We start from the raw sequence: 14023 nt of genomic DNA, 5'->3' as shown, positions 1-14023 counted from the left end.
GTTGTTTCGGAGAATTTGAACAATTCATCAAATTTCAACTTTCATTTTCGGGTTCTGTGAAAGACTTATTCAAGTTCTGTTTTTATATCATTGTAGGCTAGTTGCTTGACAAAACTGAAATAAAAACAGAACTTAAAAAAAATCTTTCACAGAACTTGAAAATGAACGTTGAAATTTGATGAATTGTTCAGATTCTCCGAAACAACCCGTCCTTAGTTAGGTCAATTCATTTTATTATGCATAACAACCTTTCTGTAAAAGTGTTGTAATTAATTTTAAGTGACTGGCAAAAAGGAATGTCATATTCAAAAAATAATATTAAAATGATCCTAAAAAGTTTGTTTAGTTGCTCAAATATTTGAGAATGCAAAATATTTGTTATTTGCATTACTAATACTGCTAAATTCAAAGGGATTTGTTTTAACATTTAGCTTTGTAAGAGTTATCAAATATAAAATATATAATTTGTAGAATTTTTGAGTTCCAATTAATCATTAAAGAAGAAGATAATTTTAATAGATCTAAACGAAACATAAAGAAAAACATAACAGTCACAACTATGAATCGAACCCAGGGTCTCTTGTCTTACCGGAGCAGGCGTCATAAACAACTCGACCATTGGAACTTATTTATTAAGCGTCATATTTTTCGATCATATATTTTAAATTCAGAGTTAACAATATCATCTTGCAACTAATTTTTTCCATTAATCAACTAATTTACATAATAATAAATGACCTGAAAATTTTTTAATTGGCAAATAAATCACAGCATCTTTCGTCAACTGATGAAGCGAACGCACATTTTCATGCTACTGAATCGACGCCTGAATATTGTTTAAAGTTTTGTCACAACTCGTGTAGTTAAAGTTAAGTAACTGGACAACTCAAAACACTGACAATTCAACACATCTTTAAAAAGTGATATAAAGTCATGAAAAGTGATGATAAAACTAGGTTAAAAAGGTTAGGTTTATAGGTTCCCTTTTCATCACTTTTAATGATTTATCATGGAACCCTAACTGTATCTTCCAGAATGCGACTATTACATATTGCTCAGTAAAATTTAACCTTCAGGCCAGTTCTCACAATTCGTATTTTTAAAGATAGTGTAGCTTCCCACATTTGCAGATTCGACCCTACAATAAAACAATTCATTGGCCTGGTATTTTTATAAACATATTGCCTTGTTTGTATCATTTATGATTTAAGAATTAGTGACATTTTACTGCAAGCAGCGGCAGCTTTCAAATAGGGCTGTTCGCTTTATATTTTATGATCACCCTAGTTAAACCATTATGCCTAAAAATATTTGCCAATACCTTTCCCACCCCTGTCCCATAGTAATAAAAACCCCAAATAAAGTTTCATGTCCCTTAAAATAATCCCTTTAAAATATTTGTATTGTTTAAGTCACGTTTGTATCATTAAAAATAGTTTAGTGCATTTTATTTTATGTTAAGAATGTTGTTTGCCAACGAGCGGGTGGAACATCTTTATTTTGGTAAAATGTCCTTCAGAATTTAGTTTAAATACAGATACCTCCCAGAAAAAGGTCAGTATTGCAGTGTTGCTATAACGGGTAGGTACAGACGTACCTACGCAGGAGCGAGTGTTGAAATAACTGGTAGGTACAGTAGGTACCTACGCAGTCAGTCGTGAGATAATTACTAGGTTTATGTAAACCTAGGGAAAACTGAAGAATAGAGGAAACTAGACCTTTATTTCTTTCAGTTTAAGTTTTAGCAGAGGAAAATAAGATCCTCTGCAATTATATTGTGAATTAATAAATTTATATGTCAAGAAGAAGAAGTGTTTTCCTGCATTCCATCTGACGGCGTGTTCTCGTACCACGATAGCAGAAACATATGGTCCTTCGAGCCGCATCGGGAACAGCAGCATCATGGAAGCGGGACAACACTCAAAGACGTCATCTGTCTGCGGCAGCAAGGCGGGAACCAGCAGCAGCTGGACGGAGGCTCAAATAAAAGCTTCAGAAACCAAGGTGCACATCACGAGACAAAAGGCCCGCCTACTTACGGAGATGGCCGAAGCAAAGATGGCCGCTTCCGAAGCAAAGATGGCTGCAGCAATGTCAATATTGGATGCAGAGGAGCAACATGCGGCGCTCGTTTTAGAAGCTGCATCAAGGACTTCGCAACGGACTCTCGAGGATAGAGTCAATGACTGGGTGGACCAGTCACATCACAGTTCATCATCAGAACTTGGAGATCACGATGAACAACCTCTTCGAGTTCAAATGGAGCAGCAACAGGAACTGCTCCATGATGGGCGGTTATCACTACAACCGCCCACAAGAACTGCACAGCAACAGCCCTTGGCAGGGCAGACTCTCCCGTCGCAAATGGAGCCTCGGGTAAAGCAGGCTCATCCGCTGCAATTGGAACAGCGGTTGGAGCAGCACAAGGGTGGGCGGTACGCATTACTCCCACCAAAAGGATCATCAGAGCAGCAGCCCTTAGCAGGACAGACTCTCCCATCGCAATTGGAGCCTCGGGCAGAGCAGACTCTTCCGCTGCACTTGGGACAGCGGTTGGAGCAGCAGCAGCAGGGCGGGCGGTACGAGCTACTCCCACCCAGAGGAACATCGGATCAGCAGCCCTCGGTAGGGCAATCTCTTCAGCTGCAGTCGACGCAGCATCAGCAGCCAAGCAGTAGCTGCTGGGAGCTGCCTACATCAGAGCAGCCATTCAACTTAGCAGAGCAACGCGACGGGCAACAGTGGCCAGAGTCGCAGGGCCGATTCCAGGGACCAACACCTGCTATAACTGAAGACCGTCTCGCGGAATCAATTGGTAAGGCAATGTCTTTATATAATACCAGGCCCAAAGTTAATGATCTTCCCACATTTAACGGCAATCCAATTGAATGGATTGCGTTCAAATCAATATACTATCATACCACAGACTTCTTAAAAGTATCTGACAGCGAAAATTTATATAGATTACAAAAAGCGTTAAAAGGAGAGGCGCGTGACGCAGTTTCTTCCCTTCTATTATCTCCTTGCAATGTCAAGGAAATAATAAATACGTTAGAAAATATTTTTGGCAACACGGATCACATCATACAAAAAACTATTGGTGAGATCCGAAATGTAAGTAAATTAGATGAGAATATCAGTTCAGACGCCATAATTCGATTTTCTTGTAAAGTAAAAAATTTAATTTCTATGTTAAAATCATTTAAAAATATCGGACATTTGCACAATCCAGATTTGTTATCGACATTAATCGGTAAACTACCTAGTACACTACGAACGTTGTGGCTTACAGACAAAGATAGGCGGAACACAACACAGCCAATACTCTGCTATTTATCACTTTGGCTGGAAGAAATCGTAATTAATTCACGTGACTCAGGAATAAGTTTTAATTCTAAAATCAGTAACGAAACTAAATTCGCTTCCAATAACCATTTCAAGCAGTATAGTAATAATTATCATCCACGGCAAGCTAATCAACATCAAAATAAACAAAATTTTAATAGGCCTTATGCATCCAAAAATAATCATTTCGAACGTCCGTACGATACGTCAAAAAAATTCCTTTATCACACCACTAATAATGGAAAACCACCGTGCTGTGTTTGCAAAGGAGAACACCAGATTTGGCAATGTGAAAAATTTAAAAATGTCCCAATAACGCAAAGATGGGAAATTGCTAAATATAATAATGTTTGTTACAAGTGCTTAGGGTACGGACATTCCCGTTTTAATTGTAAAATAAATTTAAAATCACCAAACAAAAAATTTCATGATTTATTGGTTAATCACAATCGGGTGGAAACCGATGAAGTTGTCACAAACACGTGGGAAAGTAATCAAGTACTTTTAAAAATTATTCCGATTACGGTATACGGGCCACTCGGAAGCCGAGATATTCATGCGCTGTTAGACGATGGGTCAACCGTCACATTGTTAGACCAAGAAGTAGCCAAACAAATCGGTTTGTCTGGACCAGTTAGTGACCTCTCATTGCATGGAGTCAATGAAATGAGCTCCAACAACGCGGATTCTATGTCAATAAATGTAAAAATAAAAGGTAAAAACGAAGTAGAATCGTACATAGCTAGTGCTCGAACCGTTCGGGATTTAAAGATACCAGCTCAAATGGCGCTATCTAATTCTTACATTTCGAGTAATAAACACTTAAAGAACGCTCCTCACTTTGAAAAGAATGTAAAACCCCAAATGTTAATTGGGCAAAACAACTGGGAATTAATTATTTCCAGAAAAATAGTTCAGGGAGATAAAAATAAAGTATCATTATCTTATACAAAGCTTGGTTGGGTCGCGCTCGGCCATATTTCAAATAAAACGGGAAATAGTGTAGAATTCAATTTTCATGTTCAGGAAAACGAAAATAGCGAATTGCATGAAATTATCAAAGAGAGTTTTAAGATAGACGAGATGGGAGTAGTGAGCCCGAAAATATGCAAAGATGATAAACGTGCATATTCCCTGTTAGAAAGTACCACAAAACGCGCTAGTCAGGGGTGTCATTGGGAGACGGGTTTGCTGTGGAAGGAAGAAAAAAGATATTTTCCTGATAGTCTTCAGGTTGCGGAAAATAGATTAAAAACTTTAGAAAAGAGAATGGACAAAGACCCTGAATTTGCGGAAGCCTACTGCGACAAAATACAACATTATTTAGATAAAAGATATGCAAAAAAATTCAATTTCAGTGGTAGGTATCCGGATAGCTCGGATAAATTTTATTTACCACATTTTGCTGTTTACAACCCAAATAAGCCAGGAAAGCTTAGGGTTGTATTTGATGCGGCGGCAAAATCAAAGGGAATTTCTTTGAATGATAGGCTTTTAACCGGGCCCGATCTATATAATTCTCTGCTAGGAATGCTTTTTAAATTTAGGCAAAATAAAATTGCATTCACCGCCGATATCCAAGAAATGTTTTTACAAATTAAAATTATTGATGAAGATACACCGTTTCAGTTGTTTTTATGGAGAGGAAAAGATCGTAAGGTAGCCCCGTCTGTATACGCTATGAATTCAATGATTTTTGGCGCAAAATCATCACCTTGTTCGGCGCAATTCGTAAAAAATAAAAACGCGGATCAATTTGTATCTCAGTTTCCCCAGGCCGTCGAAGCAATAAAAACAAAACATTACATGGACGACTATTTAGATAGTGTAAATTCAGTAGAAAGTGCGAAGAAATTAATACAAGATATTACATACATACATGCTCAAGGCGGGTTTAAAGGGGGAGGTGAATGCGAAATTACCTACTACAACTATTTAGTCTTAAGATATACATTTTTACGGGATTTCTAGTTTTAATACATTACCTACTACACAATTTTTAGTCATAAGATTTACATTTTTTACGGAATTTCTAGTTTTAAGACATTACCTACTACACAATTTTTAGTCGTAAGATTTACATTTTTTACGGAATGTCTAGTTTTAAGACATTACCTATTACACAATTTTTAGTCATAAGATTTACATATTTCACGGAATTTCTAGTTTTAAGAGTAGCATAAATATTTGTATTTTAGACATTTTAATAAATTTAACTGGTAATTTTCGTAGACATGCAGTAGGTACCTAATAAAGATAACAGTCGCATTCTTAGCCTATTTTGTGAAGTACTTCACGGGAGGAGGTATGTATCTTCCAGAATGCGACTATTACATATTGCTCAGTAAAATTTAACCTTCAGGCCAGTTCTCACAATTCGTATTTTTAAAGATAGTGTAGCTTCCCACATTTGCAGATTCGACCCTACAATAAAACAATTCATTGGCCTGGTATTTTTATAAACATATTGCCTTGTTTGTATCATTTATGATTTAAGAATTAGTGACATTTTACTGCAAGCAGCGGCAGCTTTCAAATAGGGCTGTTCGCTTTATATTTTATGATCACCCTAGTTAAACCATTATGCCTAAAAATATTTGCCAATACCTTTCCCACCCCTGTCCCATAGTAATAAAAACCCCAAATAAAGTTTCATGTCCCTTAAAATAATCCCTTTAAAATATTTGTATTGTTTAAGTCACGTTTGTATCATTAAAAATAGTTTAGTGCATTTTATTTTATGTTAAGAATGTTGTTTGCCAACGAGCGGGTGGAACATCTTTATTTTGGTAAAATGTCCTTCAGAATTTAGTTTAAATACAGATACCTCCCAGAAAAAGGTCAGTATTGCAGTGTTGCTATAACGGGTAGGTACAGACGTACCTACGCAGGAGCGAGTGTTGAAATAACTGGTAGGTACAGTAGGTACCTACGCAGTCAGTCGTGAGATAATTACTAGGTTTATGTAAACCTAGGGAAAACTGAAGAATAGAGGAAACTAGACCTTTATTTCTTTCAGTTTAAGTTTTAGCAGAGGAAAATAAGATCCTCTGCAATTATATTGTGAATTAATAAATTTATATGTCAAGAAGAAGAAGTGTTTTCCTGCATTCCATCTGACGGCGTGTTCTCGTACCACGATAGCAGAAACACTAACATTGCAACACTTTCTTGAGGGGTATCCCAGGGATCCGTTTTGGGTCCACTTCTCTTCATGCTTTATACAAATGATGTCACCAAAATAATCGACTCCTTTGGTCTCTTGTCTCACTGCTGCGCTGACGATCAGCAAGTTTATTTTTACGAAAGCATTCCTGAGGTCGAGGCAGATTTTGCAAGATTCACACATGTACAATATACACTATGAGGGACTAAATACAGAAATAAGTCGTGGAACTTAGGTTCTTAATCCAGACTATTCTGCATGTAACACTGAACTTTCAAGTAAGACATAGAATATTTCCACTCAAAACAGCCTCCGTGGTCAAGGAGTAAGTTAATTTTATTTGGTTAATTTGTGTTATTTCACAATAAAATCACATTTTAAATAATATAAGGAATATTTGCAGCATGTTCGAAACTGGAAGATACTCTCAGTATCGCCCTGGTGGAAGACCACCACTCAGTATTGAAACGTTGCTTGATATGGCTTTAGCCGTGTTTGGTGACTAGAACTGAATAGCCAGGAACTTCCCCAGCTTTCTCTTCCCCTCCCCACTACCTTCAGCCTAACAACATACTCCAATTAAAGATGCCTTAGTTTCACAGGCTCCAGACAGTTGTGCAATTTTCACATTAAAAAACATTTCTATTTATTGAACCATATTCCCAGAAGCGATTTATCTCTTAGCATTTACAAAATACCCACGACCTTCAATCTTTCAAAGAGAACCAATTGAATAATGCATTTGTGAAGGTTGAATCAAGAACTGAAATCAGCTGATAAAGACATGTGCTCGGCAACATTTGCACAACATGACGTCGTAGTGTCATTAAATTATGATGTTTATTAAAATTATTTTTTTAATCAGTTTTACACAATAATTTTAATGTCCAGGTATTAAGATAAGTAAATCTTTAATCAATTGTCTTAAATAAAATAAAATATATCCAATTAGCTTCTGATATGATGCTGATAATTAAATGCTGAGCTGAAAAATAAAATTAACTTGATCCCATGAAAAAACAAGTAAAAAAAATTAAATTAACGATTGACACATAACATTGCAGTAGGAGCATTTTAATAATCATAACGAGTTTATTCCAGAATGTTGGGAGGTTTGTGCAATCCCACACATCCCATAAAACATTTACAGTGATAATACGAAAATATTACAATAATATATTTAAAAAATATATTTCTTTCATTAGTTGATTTGTCTTTTAGCCGTTTCCAAAGATAAGTGCATTATGCATCAAACAGAAACTATTTATTTTGGGATAGGCAATGCCTCAATTTAAAGATAATTATTTTTTGTAAAAAATGTTCTATTTTGTAATTAAAGGTACTTGTACTGTAAATAAATAAATAACAGTCCTTGAAGAAATTGTGTAACTAAAAATGATTATGTGTTGATAATCTAATCTAATTATTATAATGGCTAGGTAATTAATTTTCATGAAAATTATCTAATTTTCATGAAAATTATCTAATTTTCAGTAGTTTCATTTTAACACAGCAAAAGAACAGACATACTTACTACTAATACAAGAGAATAATAATCTATCTTTCTACAAATATAAAAATGTTAATGTTCGTTTGTTCGAAATCTTAAATCTCCCAAAGTTTTTCACAAATTGCTTTAAGACACATCGTTGCATTTGAATATGTGTTTTTATGCAGGTAAAAACAGCACCATCTCTTGAACGCAAAGCAACATGTTGCTTCTCTATCTGCACAGACAAACTGAGCCACAGCAACGCGTAGCCGGGTACAGCTAGTAAAAAATAAAATTTAACATACAAAGTGCCGGGAAACTATTGGAATTAGAAAATTTGTGATAACACACACAGATTTTTGTTTCGTCCCCAACTGGACCACAGGATATAGACCAAATCATAGATTCTAAGTGCCAACATAATAGAAGGGAAACATGAGTGGCCATCATCAAATAAAACCAACTAGGAAGTAAGCAATTGTTCACATTACACGCTCATTATAGAAATCATACTCTTCCATTCTTCATTATGTCACTTGAGAAGGAAAACACTAATTATTACATCACCGTTTTTTAGTTGCTCCAAGGTGATAAGTTAAATTAATTACACAAAAGGTAAATAAATGTAGGCTGCATGGCACCACTGACAAAGAATCTCTCAGACGAATCATCTTATCTGTATGCAACACATGAATAGTACTACATAATATTGAAATGTCCTGCGTTAAGTAGTTTATTCTCACATAAAGTTTCATTCTTCAAGTTCTACAAATTAAACACAATCACATTAAATAAATTATATTTAATTTTCACCCCTAAACCCTCCGACATTTTGCAATGTACCTACGTCTAATGGCATAAATACATTTGCGAGCCGAAACGGGAGCCGAGCCTCGAATTATGGGAAAGGAACCAAGCAACAGCCAATGGCGCGAAACGCCACTTGCGGTTTCCTTTCCCATAATTCGAGGCTCGGCACGCAAATGTATACGCAGCATCATAAGAGAACTGTCAGAATGCAGATTGCGTAGATTTCAGATAAATTCACTGTTTCTGAACATATATTACTGTTCTTGAAAGCAGATGAAAGACTCTTTCATAATTGAGTACTACAAATCGACATATGCAATTAAAAATATTAAAATTGGTTTATTATGAATGGTTATCGTGTACCCTGTAAGCATTCCTTTATACGAAACTAAAAAACGTATTTATTTAGACAAAGGTATTATAAAAGTTATTGTGACTTCATTTTTTCATTTAAAATAAAAAATATTTAGTATAACATTGCAAACCTTAACATACCTATTTCTCAAATGTTAAATGTTGTTTCATAAAAGTATTTTTAATTTATAGGAAGCGTTTGCGGTAAATTTAGTGCGGTAAGTTCGTCTCTCTTTCTAACACTGTTTAAATCACATTTCTCACCAAAATATAAAATGAGATGGCATAATTTTTATGAGACCGTGTCAGGCAGGACGATATATCTCCCAAAAAGACCTTACAGAAAAATAACTTCCAAAATTTCCCAAGGGGTTAAAAGTTGTAATGTTGATTATTATGTTATTCAATTATTGAAGACAATAATATTAGCGATTATTAAACGAAAATTTGAAACAGAAAAATCAGAAAAAGATATAGTCGCATCTAGGACTTGAACCCAGTACCCTAGCCTTACCGGGGTGCTGCTACAGTGATACTCTTTTCTTAACACTACACATGCAATATTTTTAGTAATTAAAAGCTCATCTTGTTAAGTTTTGAAAATTATTTTTAAGATATTGGAGCTCTCTTGTTTTAGGACATTTACAAGGTATGATCTTATTTTGTTTGAATAGAGGTAATAAAAAAAATATCATCAAGATAAAAAGTTTTCAACATTAGACATTAAATAAATAAATGCAGATAAGAAAATAATATGTATTTAGCTTCCAAAAAAATGAAATTATTAATAATTAACTTCCCAAGAGAAAGGTTCTCATCTTATGCAGGTAGGATTAACATTTTGAGGATCAAAACAGTTCAGATCTTTCAAAATTTGGTGAAGACAAAAGACTTGCTTCTCTTTATAGCCATAAAGTCACGAGCACTCCATACTAAATCAGATCCACAAAAATTAACTAATTAACCACTACGCATTTTTCCCCAGGGGAAGGCAGAGTGGACGGACGGCCAAACAATGCGGTCTTGACACACGCTTCTTGCTTCATTCACTTTTATAGATTGTCTCGTAATTCCCTTCCATTATCCTGACTCGTGACAAAGCCCAACACAAGTATTTGATTAACTTGATCTTACCATCAAAATTCATTGCACTAAAAGACTGAAAGTAAAGTGTTTGAGGTAGCGAGTACAGTTCAGATCAACTCTTTGAAGTATAGATAAGAATAATAACATATGTACATTTGTAGAAATGTATTATATATTTGTACAGTGACTTTGCACAAAAACAGCGCTATACAAATCATCCAAATATTATTATTATCGAGCTTAAGCAGTATTTGATTACTGGTAGTGTGAAGCTCATCTAATTATTTGTATATCAAACTGTGATGCCAATATTATCAATTTAAAAAACGACTACGGTTTTAAATTAATTCATTTTCTTGGAACGACAGAACAAGCAGACAACACACTTATTATTCGTAACAAAAGAATTGGGGTCAGCATTCAGAAAACACGACAATGTTGAATTGTATTCCGAAATCATCCCGCACAAAACTAATAAACCTTACACATATTTCTGCTTGAACATCATGCAGATCGATGCAGATAGCAATCATGTGGCAAGATTCAACACAATGTTTTAGTGAAACTGGGGTTGCATCAACCTTCAGACCTGCTATATTTTTAATAGCATTCAATTTTTTTTTTATAGACATATAATTCATACTGCGACAGACAATCTGTTACCTGAGCCCACATGTTTGCTCCTAAGGGCACGTATACATTTGCAAACCAAAACGCGAACCATACCACGAATTAGGGGAAAGGAACGAAGCAATTGCAAGCGGCGTTTTGTGCCATTTGCGATTGCTTCATTTCTTTCCCATAAGTTGAGGTTCAGTTCGGCAGTTTGGCTCGCGGATGTATACGTAGCATAACATGTCAATTATAGCCTATGAAGGCTATAATTTATATAATCCTAGAACAAAATATTTTCAACGAATTGATAAAATAAAAATCGATATTTGGTTGACAGTTTTTTAAATATTGATATTTTCCTTTTTTATGTGATTACCGCGCAAGAGTTCCAACTCCTAACCATTTAGAGCCAGTGAGACTATGGCATCACCAATAGGTATGTTGTGAGGCTGAAGGTATTAGGGAGGGGTGGGAGATGGGGAGGAGGAGGTGGGGAAGTATCTGGTTATTCAAAACTCGTCACCAAACACGGCCAAAGCCATTTCAAGCAACATTTCAATTTTGAATGATGGTCTTCCACCAGGGCGATACTGAGAGTATCTTCCACTCTGGAACCTGCCGCAAGTATACTATATATTATTTTTAATTAATAAATAATTGTAAAATAACCCAAATTAAACAAATAAAATTTACTTGCGCACTCTAGGTTTTAACCCACGACCTTAGGGCTTGCTAGTCGAGAGCCTTACCCCTCGACTACGGAGGCCATACCTTTACCTCTTCTAGTTACTAGTAATCAGTGGCGGCTGGTCGCATAGTGCGTATGTGTGCAGCACTATCTAAATTGTAATGGCTAAAATTAATTTATTATATCTTACTGAAGACTATAAAATCTATAAAAATCATTTAAAAATTTTACTTACCAATACAATGCAATGAATATTATCATGGAGAGCGATTTTAATCTCTCCAAGTATAAAGTATGGCCGCTGCGCGGCGCTCGAATCGGCCGTGTGCACAGATTTGCGAATGAACGAAAATACGTTTTTGTATGTATTTTTTAAAACACTGGAAGCTCGTCAATCTAGCCATTTGTACCAGGAATTAGCTGATTCTCGTGTGACACACGCCGCCGACATAACCCGATCATTGCCGAAGATTACCGATCGATGAACCTTGACCCGAGGTTACACGAATACATCCGAAGTTCGTCGAACTTCATCGATAGTGGACAATAGATCACAGATCAGCCAGTCCATAATCCTTTTAATTTGTAACTTTATAAGAAATAAAAATGAGTGTAATCAGTGTCGAATATATAAGAAATAATAACAGTTTGTTTGAAAATAAATTATTAATTATAATATTAATTGAAAAATGCATTCAGACAGTTCGTGATTCCATAGACCGAACAGGTGAGCCCAAAGCAAAAAGAAATAAAATGGTGAACTATGCAACTTGCATCGAAGTATGTGATATTATCTTACAACAGATCAAAGACAGATTCGAGTTTACTAACCATTTATTAGCATCAAAATTATTTGATTGTGAACACTTTACTCAATATAAAGAAAACTTTCTTCAAAGTGATTTCAATGGAACAGTGAACACATACATCTTTTTAGATAAATTTAAATTGAAAAATGAACTATGTGCTATATACGGGAGAGATGATTTCTCTAACGCCGATGGTGCAGTGGCAATCTTGCAACTTTTTATAAAAATAATTTAGTTGAGTCGTTTTCGGAGTGTGTGAAGCTTTTAAAAATAATATGTACAAAAACTTATTTGATATCTGTGGAAAGTGAAAGGTGTTTTTCTTCCCTAAAACGAATTAAATCATTCTTGCGAAACACGATGAGTCAAGACCGTTTGAATGCTTTATCTGTACTTAGTATTGAAAAAAAATGTTTGCAAACAATCCCAAATTTCACTTCAAAAGTGATAGAAGTTTTTGCTCTTCACAAACAACGTAGAATAGACCTTATCTACAAATAAGGTAGGTGGAATAATTATTTTTACCCATAATCTTTTTGTCATATTGTTTTTATTTTGGATTGTCAGTGAACCACCACCTGTTTAGGGCTGCGGCCGCCACTGCTAGTAATGGCAATATTACGTACATTTCAAACATTTCAATGCACTTTCCAGTGTCCCATCGCGTTGCGTACGTTGCCAGCATTCCGCAATCGCTCACAAGAACACGAGACACATATAGCGTAATTCATTCTCAATTTCTATTGTGAAGTGACTGCTGTGATCGCTGCGGGTAGCTGCAAAAGTTATTATTTAAGTATATAAAAGCCCTTACGGCAGTGGCGGTCGGTGATTTTTTGTAGAAGGGATGCTGGACATCAAATGTTTATACTCGTACTTACTACGTACTTGATATCAAATATGCACATCGAGACGCTAGCCCACGAACAAGATACAATTAGGTACCGTCTAACATTATCTCCATAAATCCATTATTCAATATTTCCAGTATTCAGAATAAGTTTTTTTTTCCGCAAATGGCCGAGACACTTTTTCGCATTAATGATTCAATTATACAACCACAAAATTCACTATTATCATTTAGAACACGTTGGCGAAGTATCCATCTTATTTTGGGTATAAATTTTTATTTATTTAAATTATGATAAAAAAGTAAATTTCAGGTTAATAATATTCAATGAAAATTCGACTCAAATTCAAGCTCAAAGCAAACTGTCAAAGCAGCGCGCGCACACAATCCAATGGATTAGTAATAGAGTATACGATTCTGTGCATTATACATATGAACATTAATGACGGTTTTTGTACGTTGGATGCTGTCATTAATATTGTATAAAGTTGACGAAGATATTGGCTTGCGGGTCTTAGTGCGCATGTGCGGAAAGAACGTTCGTTCTAGCATCTTGCATACGGTTCATAGATTGCTTCCACACCGCAGTGTGTTTTAAGCATTTCACAGTATTTAAGAATGTATGTGTATTTAGACTTGCCCGCGCTGTTAGTATCGTGTCATTCGCTGTGCGTATTACACAGAAATGGGACGATAACATGCACGATGTCTTATAATAATAATATTTGTATGAGTTTTTACAACATCATTTTTGTAAAAAAAATCAAATTAAGGTCGTTGTAGAAATATTAAAATATTTAAATTGCAG

At 35.3% G+C, this 14023-nt stretch overlaps 1 protein-coding gene across 1 annotated transcript in view; it reads right to left on the bottom strand.

Moving 5' to 3' along the window:
- The window catches only part of LOC149420463 (protein phosphatase PTC7 homolog), a 39792-nt gene that overhangs the window by 19979 nt on the left and 5790 nt on the right, over positions 1-14023 (bottom strand). The window lies entirely within an intron of this gene.

Source organism: Hesperophylax consimilis, chromosome 10 (assembly GCF_061612785.1).
Source record: "Hesperophylax consimilis isolate HC1 chromosome 10, BYU_Hcon_1.0, whole genome shotgun sequence".
Lineage (NCBI taxonomy): Eukaryota > Metazoa > Arthropoda > Insecta > Trichoptera > Limnephilidae > Hesperophylax > Hesperophylax consimilis.
This window is presented reverse-complemented; position numbering and strand designations above follow the sequence as displayed.